Here is an 11,411-nt window from a genome sequence, read left to right on the forward strand (position 1 = left end):
AATAAAGTAAAATAAAAACTCTTTTGTTCTTGAAAATAATCGCTGCCCTAAATTTTTGAGTAGAAAGTCTTTTGTAGTTTAAATTTCTACACAGAATCAATGAACCCTTTATAATATGAATTGGTTTTTATAAAGCTCAAGTGGTCTCATAATTCCAAATTCCCTTTTTATCTTGTACATATAATGATCTTCTAGAACTATTAGCCAGATAATTTCAGCTTCGAAAATTAGCTCACATCTTTCAGTTGCATTTCTAGGTTGGTTCAAAATTTCTTAATGAATGTTTTTGCTGAAAAACAAGCAAAAAGAAGATAAAGACGACCAAATGGCAATAAATTAACTGGTTAAGTATTTTACATAAAAACGTAGAAATAGCTGGTCCGAATGGTACTTGAGAAAAATTCATGTAAAATGTTTTGGCGTCTGATTCCGAACTTGTTATTTATTGTAAAAGAAAAAAAAAGTAGAAAAACAAGAAGAATTAGTGTTAATTTACGTTTATTTGACTTTGACTATTCGGGAGGCAAATCGATAATTTTCCTTCTACTATGAGTATAGCGTTGGTTTAGAATATGATAAGTTTTTTTTTTTTTTTTGAACTAAGAATATGATAAGTATAAGGGATAATTTAAATTAAGAAACGCGTCTGTATTTAGAACTTCAATGTCGACACTTCAGTCTGTCATCTTCTTTACTCTTTACTCTTTGTCTTTTATTTTTTTGTTTTTTCTTGGGCTGGGTGGTAAATTGTAGAAGACCAAAAACGCGTTATTTTGGGATGTACAAGTCAAATGTATTCACACAACTTTTACCACTCACAACATTTATATATTTTGTTCATGAACCTTTAGGTGTGGGCATTCAAGTATTCGGTCAGATTTGGGTTCAGATTTTTGAATGTTCGGATGTTCGGATGCACTTATATAAAATCCAATCTGATATTTTATAGAATTGGGTTAGATTCGGGTCGAATGTTTTTGGAGTTGAGTTTTTTTGAGAAATCCAAACTTGGCGTCAGATATCCGATGAGTTTCAAGTATTTTTATTTGAAATTGATAAAAATACCTGAAATTCACTGAAACTAATCGAAATTAAGAAAAAAACCCGAAATTAAAAGTCTATCTGAATTGAAATACTGTGACACCCAGGTTTTAGAAACTTGCAGAGAGGTTTAAAAAAATTGATTTGGTCACCTATGTCACAAAAATGCAATTATCTTTTCGGTCAAGGGTTCCGAGAAAACTCTACAGTTAAGCGTGCTTATGCTGGAGTAGTCTCAGGATGGGTGACCTTCCGGGAAGTGAATGTGAGAAATGTGTGAGTGAGGACAAAACACAGAGAAAGAACAAACCGACCGTCGGATATGGATGGACTCACGGGCCTAGTGAGAGGACGTGAGGCCCATTAAGGAAGGTGGGCCCATGGACTGAGATTGGACATGGGTCCACAAAGAGGTGGTGGTCGGGGCGTTACAAGTGGTATCAGAGTGGAACCCAGACGAGTGTGGAGTCGAGTGGGCTCACACCGTCGGGGGTGAGGGTCTTGGTGCGCAACGAGGACGTTGCGATTTGTTAGTGGGGGTGAATTGTGACACCCCGGTTTCAGAGACTTGCAGAGAGGTTTAAAAGAATTGATTTGGCCACCTATGTCACCAAAGTGCACTTATCTTTTCAGTCAAGGGTCCTAAGAGAACTCCATAGTTAAGCGTGCTTATGGTGGAGTAGTCTCAAGATGGGTGACCTTCCGGGAAGTGACTATTTGAACTGTGCGAGTGAGGACAAAGCACGAGAAAGATCATGTGATGATTTGTACAGACGGTAACAAGTCTTTAAAGCCTCCCAGACGTAGAAAACCGACCGTCGTATATGGGTGGCCTCACATGCCTAGTAAGAGGACGTGAGGCCCATTAAAGAAGGTGGACCCATGTACTGCGATTGGACATAGAGCCCAGGTGGCGGTCGGGGCGTTACAAATAATGAACTGAGAGTTGAAGTTTTAAAGAGATGAAAGAGTAAAACTAAATGTAAATTTAAAGAAATAAGCAATTAGAGAACAATGATAAAATCTCCTCTTCTTCATCCGACCAAATGTTGTCGATCTACTTCTGCTCCAAAGCATTGACACTCTTCTTTTTCCAAAACACGTCGAGACCAGAAACACTTCGTGTTAGGGTTTCAAACTCTGAAAAATAAAATGACAAAACAATCAACATCAAACAGATTGTACCTTGTAAATAATCAACATCAAACATATAGAGAAAAAAAGTTGTACCTCTTTCAAGCTCATCTTCAAACTCAACTTCTACAAGAATTTATGCATTTGTAAACACTTTTTATTCAAAATGAATATTTTGTTTTAACCATTGTTCAGTACACATCAAAACCTCCACCATATAGTGTATAAGACAACTTCTATATGGTTATATTATCCTTTCACTAGTGTTAAAAGAACTTTGAGAAGAAACATAAAACATTTGCATAGCAAATAAATCTCTAGCCATCTTAGATGAAATGAGATATCTTGCACTGTTGACTTTCCACCAAGAGAGTATATCATACTCAATTCTCATAATCAATTCAGGATTCTCAACTTCTTCTCTCAGATAAGTTTCCAATTCATTAGTATCCCTAACTTCAATCTTTCTAAGTAATGTATCGTACTTCTGCTTCATTGCGTTGTAACCATCAAGTTCATCATCCATTGAGTCAACTAATCCATCTGTTTGCCTCACTTGAGTATTTTGAGATGATGATTGAGACTGACCGGATGCCTGAGATGTTGATTTAACATATCTTTCACTATATTCCTTATACATATCACACATGATAATCAAAACTGATTCATTCAATTACCAACATAAATTTTATCTTCTTACTGCCATCCCAATACTTAACAAATTTCTTATATATTTTCTCGGTATTAATCTTCACATCGGCATCGCTATTAAGACAAAGTAACTAAAGCTTCACTACGATGTTAACTATCTCATTATAACACTTATGTTCATTCAAAGTAGTGGAAGCAGAAACTACCAATGTAGCCTGATAGAAAACATTAAGAAACTTCACGAACCTTTCTATTTTACGCCAATCATCCATCAAGGAAGTCATATCCTTTTCCCTCCATTCTCATACTCTAAGAAATTATCATTGTAAAGCTTATCTTCAAACTCCATCATATGAAAAGCTCCTCTGAACTTAATTGTTCTTGTCAACATCAAATATGTCGAATTCCATCTAGTGGTTACATCTAGCAGCAAACTACCCTTTGTGAGTCTACCAGTTTCCACTCGCATCTCAAAAGCCTTTCTCCTATTTGATCCTGATATGACATAAGAGATGACATTGCAGACTGAAGTCACACTACTATCCATTTCAGCCATTCTGTCCTTGACTATCAAGTTTATAATATGACCAACACATCTCATATGCATGAAATCTCATATGCTTGAAATCTCCATTGATCACTAGAGAATTCTTCCTAATTTGAGAGAAGGTATATTGAAACTCACTCAGAGCATTGCTATTAGCAGTTGCATTATCCACAGTCATAATAAACACCTTCTCTATCTCCCAGTCATCAAGACATTGTAGAAGAGTATTGGCGATTGTCTTACCTTTTTGATCTGTCACATACTTGAATCTAATGATTAACTTCTACAATTGCCAGTATTTATCAATGTAATGTGCTGTTATAACCATATAACTTGAACCTGTGGATAGAAAAAAAGAAGGTAAACAGATTATAGAAGAGAACCTAGTCGAGAATAAGAATGTAATGATCATAATATGGTGAAAAAAAATACATGTGACCGAGGATACCCAAGTATCAGTTGTGAGTGATACTCTTTGCTTATTCTAAAGAAACCATTGTCTAAGTATGGCCTTCCTCTCATGATACATTTTTACTATGACTCTTGTTGTTGTCATTCTTGATTGAGGCTTATACTAGTTTACCTAAAGAGTTTATACAAGAAAAAATGTGATTGTAAAAATATATCTAATTAAAAAAATTGCTTATCTGAATTTCAAGAAGGTTAACCATGTTAAGAGAAGACTAACCTTGTTGCAAAAGAGTCTTATTGATAACAGGATTTTCACCCAAGGTATCAATTCCCTATGCAGTTGTAGTACAAAGGGTTATCAATCCAAATGGTTGTTATGCTAGCAGATAAGATGCGATCAGAAACAAGCAAGTCAAGCCAAGCAATAAATGGGTTTGATCTAACAATCCTAAAATAAATAAAAGAAAGCAAATGAATAAGAACCACACGACCTAAGCACTCGATGCAAGCATTCGAGTACAGGATCGGGTGGGGTGGTCGAGTAAGCAAGACGAGTAAGAACAACACGAAGGTATACTCGAAGCAGGTGATTGTGTACCTGTTTGGGTTAGAGATCGAGTTATGAACAAAATGTAAACAATCTAAATACGAAAGCTCCTAAGGATGGGGTAATCGACTCCTAAGTGTTCCTGACCAATATGGATGTCCTACATGCCTCAAGCAAATATTCTCTAGACAATGAATCTCTTAAATCTTGTTAAAACACTCTCGTGATAGAAACAATCAACCTTAGTCACTTCCCTACCCAACTCTCGTTGGAGAAACATGACCAAGCAGACAATACAAACCGATTCATTATTGTCAATAAACCCCTTACTCATCTAATCTCTTAGCTAGGTGAGTAAATCTCTAGCATTGATTGATTCAAGCATTTTATCTACACTTCTCGATGGTAAAACACCCTAGATCTAATCTCAACCTCTCGGTCTGTTGATAGCATTAAGAACACCACTCTAGAAGGAAATTTATAAAACATAAACAACCAAGCTAAGACATCCTAACTGATCAAGAACACAAAATCGTCTATCCCCATCCCTAGAAACCTTACTTAACTACTCAGATCTCATTGCAGAAAACATAAAAACATAGATAAACGAAAATTGCATTGTATTATAAATAGAAGTAGAGTAGAAGAGTATATAATCGAAAATGCAAAAAGAAATGAAATTAAATCCTAACAAAGTAGAGAAAGTGTTTGAGTCGCTCAAGATCTCTCTCAGAAGCTCTCGCTCTCTGGTTTGAGGGTCTGCGGCATGCTAGTGCGAGAGGAAGAAGAGGTGGGATTTATATATGGAAACCCATTAACCCTAGCTTCCCAGTCCTGCCCGAGGGTCTGCTCGATGAGGTGCACGAGGATGAGTTTGGGTTGCCCTTCGGATAGGTCTTCGGATTGTTCTTCCTGCTCTTGGATCCTCTTCGATCGGGTTGGTGTTCAGACTGTTCTTCCTGCTCCATATCTCCTTCGGGTGCATGCTCGGATTTGACCTTGTTTCTCCCCATTTTAGGCTCTTAAACATCTAATTTTATCCAAAATATGCAAATGCAAGAATGCAACTCCCTAAATAGCCTAAATGTAGATTCCTACATTAAATGACCTAAAAATGCTAAGGTTAGGGTAAAAACAATGCAAAATATGGACAAAAAGGATGCTTAAAACATGTAAATTAGGGAGTTATCTTGCGTAGCATCTTGACCATCTTTCCACGCCTTAAATGCCTTATATATCTTTATGCTTTCACAAGTTTTTTGTCCCTAACTGAAACGAACTGACCCATTTTTCTAAAAATAATAAATAATAAATAGACTACAACTAGTGGTCCAATACCCACTAGCCACCTAACCACAATCACAATCAACCGCGGAAAATAACTAATACCAATATCCAATTAATATCCATTAATAATCCAATAATTATAACATAAACAATATCCAAAAATCAACCAACATGAATCATAGAACCAGCAACCTAGCAATGTTTCTAATGACCCAACTCTAGCAACCTAGTAATGCCAGAAAACAACCAATCGAGTCCCTAGAACATCCTCCTCTTCGTTGCCTTGATTCCACGAACACACTTTGCATTTACCTGCACCACAAACACAAATTGCAATGCATGAGCTTTTTATAAACACTCAGTAAGGCAATCCTCCCATCTACTGGGCTATACACACAAGCAATAGAGACATCTCTAACCATCAACCAACAATCAACAATCAACAATAACAAACCAGGACTCTGCATCGACCGACACCAAGCAAGCATCGACCGACACCAGTTGGGGTTGCGTCGACCGACGCATGATATGCATCGACCGATACTCCCATTGCATCGATCGACGCATGCTCGACATAGCACGAAAACCCTAAAGTTTTATGTGCCGTCCTCGCACTTGCATCGACCAACGCACAAAGTGCATCGACCGATGCACATGCCAAACATCGTTTTCCCCCGAAGCTTCTCACCGGATCTTCGTTCCTACAACCACAAAACTCGATCCCAAGCCACAAGAAAGCTTCCCAATGCCCCAAATAACATTATAACAAGCCAAACAACACATAAACAAGCAGATCAGAGAGATCTCCATCTTAGATAAGCCATGGTCATGCACTTACCTTTGCCAAGACGATTCTGAACCTTAAACAGGCAAGAAAACACTTCCAAGAAGCTCCCACAACGATCCCAGCTACAGATCTCTATAGGAACAGCTTCCAACTCCAAGAATCTCCCAAGAACGCTCAAGAACACCAAGAACTCTTATCTCTCTCTCTTTCGTTTCTCTCAAAAGCGGCTAAACTCGCCTAATGAGACAAAAACACGAACTTAAGGGTTTTCCTTTACCCAAAACGCAGCGTTTAACTTAAACTCGTCCGCACTAACTTTGTTGCACATCTGTTGGTGCGGGATCTAGCACCCATGACATATCGACCTAAACCGAGGGTAAACTGAGTAACTTTGCACATCAACTAAAACAGAGAACCCCCTTTAAGCCAGCTAAACGGGCCTATAAGCAGAAGCCCGACGAAGTCGCTCGACTGACCTCCGAGACCGCCCCCTAAGCCCGACCTGATCATTAGAAAAAAGAAATTTACCATATCTTCAATATGAGATTTAAGGAAAATAGACTTATCTTGTAATTAATGCATTCATATAAATAAATGGGTACCCTCTCCTTGTATATCATCAAGCAATTAATACAAAAACCCTAGCTTTTCGTTGTTTTTGAGAAAAACCCTAACTTCTTCTTCAAGAAATCATAACCCCTCAATATTTTATAGCTTTAATCCAGTTTTTTTAGAGAGAGATCTTAAGTGAATTTGTTTTCCAATCAAACAAATTCATTGTGTAATCTTTGATTCAACAATTGGTGTAGTCTGTGGAGACCCTTACACAAGAGTTCGACGTTTATTCCTCTCTCCCAAAGCTAAGACAAACCAGAAGATCAACAAAAGTTCACCCATCCAAACCGCAAACTTGCAAGGCGATTTCACGGCAGCTCCCGACAAACTCGAATACGAGTAACCCAACCATCTACGGATTGCCCCAGAAATCAGCTTTCCGTAGAACTCATTTTCGTTTCAATCAGAGCTCTCTCGAGAGAGATATCGCAATTTTTCTGCAGCATACCCTATCCTTCAAACACAAATCCGTCTATTTTAGACAAATATTTTTCAGGACCAATTTCCTAGCTGAGTATGATGAACTAGGTTATGAATAAACTAGTCATAGATCGCCCCAAGAATCAGATTTTTATATAATCTGGTTTCATGTTGATCGGACCTGTCATCCGAGAGATATCGTCGTCTCTCTGCAGCATACCCAATCTGATGAAATAGAGATCCGTCTTTATCGCAGCATTCAGCTTCTAGATCGATTTACCGACAAATTACTATGAATCAGATTATGCATAACCTATCTACGGGTAGCCCTTGGAGTCACTTTTCCAGAAACGCCAACCCTAAACTCAATCTGAAGTGTCTGTCAAAAGTTATTACCATATTTTTAAACTGACACATCCTTTTAGTGTTAATTTAGGGTATTTTTTTTTTTTCAATCAGATATGGATTATATAAAATAGTGAATAGTATTTGATTACATACACAGAAATAGTATAGAATGAAAACAAATAGTATAGATCTAACTTTTTTAATAATAATTGTGGCGATAGTGAATGGAGGTAACAGTGGTGTTATGTGGTGTTATTTTGGTAACACCTAAGATGTTATAACACTGACAATATAAACAACCAAACTTAACCACATATCTAATTAAAAAATTCTATATCCTAATGATACAATATTGGCAACCGAAACAACCACGATAAACACACATCAAAGAAAAACACTTTATACCATAAGAAATATAATATAGACAACTTAAAAACCTGAATTAAATGTTGGGAACAAAACAATACAACATATGAATTATAACATATTTCTAATTATAATTGAAAGCATGTAATAGTAATAATCTGAAACTTGAGAATTATATATTTTTTAAATGAAATAGAATGTTGTTATGTTATATATTACAAAAAAAAATTGTTCTTTTAGTTACATAGTATATCAACAATGTACACGTAAGGGAAAGAGAACAATGACAACAAGAACATGTTTGGTATTATTATAGATAATATATAGTATATCATAGATACATAGGTTAGAAAGGTTACTCACTTAAATAATCTTTTTTTTGTTGGTTACTTTTCCCAAATTTCCTATAAAAAACCAGTTCGGGAATTTTTACTCGTCAGTTCTTTATTTAAAAATAAAAAACCAGTTTGGGAATCTGAAACCGGAATCCCTGCTCAAAAATTAAGGAGAAGCTCCGTAACTCGATCCTAAAATCTAAAAGCCGAGTTAGAAACTCGCAACTAAACGATTACGAAAGCCAAGTCTTCTTTAGAATACTCAGTTTCAGTTCGTCCTCAAACATCTTAGTTTCAGGTCTTCTTCAGAATACTCAGTTTCAGTTCGTCCTCAGACACTTAAGTTCCAGGCCGTCTTCAGAATACTCAGTTTCGGTTTGTCCTCAGACAACCTCAGTTTCAGGTCGTTTTAGACAACCTCAGTTTCAGTTCGTCCTCAAACACCTCAGTTTCAGTTCGTCTTCAGATAAGTCAGTTTCAGTTCATGTTTAGACAGATTCAGTTTTCAGTTCGTGTTCAGACAGCTTCAGTTTTTAGTTCGTCTTCGGTCAGCTTCAGTTTTAGTTCGTCTTCGGTCAACTTCTGTTTCAGTCCGTTTTCACACAACTTCATTTTCAACTCGTCATCAGATAGCTTTAGTTTCAGCTTGTTTGCAGACTGATTCGATTTAAGTTCATCTTCAAATGGCTTCAGTTTTGTTATAACTGAATCTTTATGATTCATACTGAATCTTTCGACATCCTGACCAGATGCTCGACTTGCGTCAAATCACAAAAGGGGGATAAGCCGAGCCTAGTATCTCACTCCCCTCAAACTCTTAATTGAGGGATAAGCCGAACCCATAGTTTTTATTTCGCACCCGAGCTCTACAAAAGGGGAATAAGCTTAGCCCAGTATCTCGCAACCCTCAAACTCTTAATCGAGGGATAAGTCGAACCCATAGTTTTTATTTTGCACCCGAGCTCTAGTTTGGATGGAAGCATAAGCCGAACCTAGAGTTATTTTTGCAATCCGTCTCCGAACTAAATGAAAGGGATAAGCCGAGCCCAATATCTCACTCCCCGCAAAAGCACACACTGGTTGGGACAAAACCACCCACCTACGGAGCCCGAAATTATCTCCAAAGTATTACTAAACCTAGGACTACTTGATGTAAGCCGAGAGACGTCTCACAGCTTGTAAAATTCCGAATACAATAATTATCAGAAATTTGAACTGAAATCATTGCATGAAAGAGTAATATTTTCGACAATGACACCTTGAGGCAAAATCCTCGATTTGATCTCTTCATCATTCCCAGTTCGTCCTTAGAGAGATCATGCAGAGGCAAAAAGGGATTAAAGATAGGGCCTTCGCTTCACATGTCATCCAGTTTCTATCATCATCTTGATATTAATCTTCTTTCAGTTCGTGAAGATTGAGCTTCCTCTTCCAACCTCCGAGATTCCATTCTGGAATTGGAACAAGCTGCTCAGCAATGAAGAATGAACTCGTGTATTTATGGAATGAAGAAGCAACCAACTTACAAAAGTTCATCATGATCTACGTCATGTCTCAACTTGGATTGGCGACTGCAACGGTGCGCGTGCTTGGAACTCGGTTTTCCATAAGTTTAGATTAAAGATTTTTCCTATAGTTCGGAAACCCGAATGGATAATTGAATCTACCGAAATGGTGGGGGACTAATTTTTGGTGCGAGATTTAGCACCCACTACATACCGACCTAAATTGGGGGTAAACCGAGTAACTTTGCACATCAACTAAACCGGAGAACCCCCTTTGGGCCAGCTAAATGGGCTTATAAGCAGAAGCCCGACAAAGTCACTCGACCGACCTCCGAGACTGCCCACTAAGCCCGACCTGATCATCCGAAAAGGAAACTTACCATATCTTCAATCCAAGATTAAGGAAAATAGACTTATCTTATAATCATTGGATTCATATAAATAAAGGGGTACCCTCTCCTTGTATATCATCAAGCAATTAATACAAAAACTATAGTTCTCATTGTTCTTGAGAGAAATTCTAACTTCTTCTTCAAGAGATCATAACCCCTCATTATTTTCTAGCTTTAAGCCAGTTTTTTTAGAGAGAGATCTTAAGTGAATTTTTTCCCCACTCAAACAAATTCATTGTGTGAATTCTTGATTCAACAACATCCTAACCCCTTTCCACAATAGTTGTAGGTACATCTGTCACGGCTTCCATGTTCTCTTGGGAAATGGCACCATACACCGGATCTTGGGGGAAGTATTTTTGGGCTCTTATTGTGCTCATAAGCAGTTTCTCCACCAACAGATTAACTTCCATGACCATGACTTTGTTTTCTTATGTCCCTTAAATAAGACTCTGATGTCAAATATTCTTCTTCTTCTTCTTCGTGTTTATATCTCTCTATGTCTCTGCTATCATGAGTTGGAGATGATGAATCCATCTGTAAATAAAAAAAATGACATAAGTTTACAGTTTACCAAACTTCTCAAGATCAATGATAAGTAGAACTGTATAAACATAAAATCAACAAGGAGATACTGATTCTGACATTTTTAAAGGTTACAAGCACTAAAGAGTTACCAAAATCACAAAAACAAAGATATCTAAAAAAATATACAAACACTCAAACATCTGAAATTGACTATATATATCTCTATATGACTATACTCTTTCATCTAAGACTCTTAAGTTTCAACTATTAAACCCTAATCCTAAATTTTCAAGAGGACAAGTAAAAAGATGAAGAAGATGTACATGTGATCGCCTCCGTGAAGCAGACGGAGGAGATGATGCTATATCACGAGTGTGAGTTTCCAACTTGAACGATTGAGGATTTTACGCCTTTATCACGATTAATGAGTAAGGTTGTTTAATTGTATAATTAGACATTTACAAATACATGTATACATACATGTGTAGATATGTTCG

This window comes from Camelina sativa, chromosome 3 (genome assembly GCF_000633955.1).
Source record: "Camelina sativa cultivar DH55 chromosome 3, Cs, whole genome shotgun sequence".
NCBI classification, from domain to species: domain Eukaryota; kingdom Viridiplantae; phylum Streptophyta; class Magnoliopsida; order Brassicales; family Brassicaceae; genus Camelina; species Camelina sativa.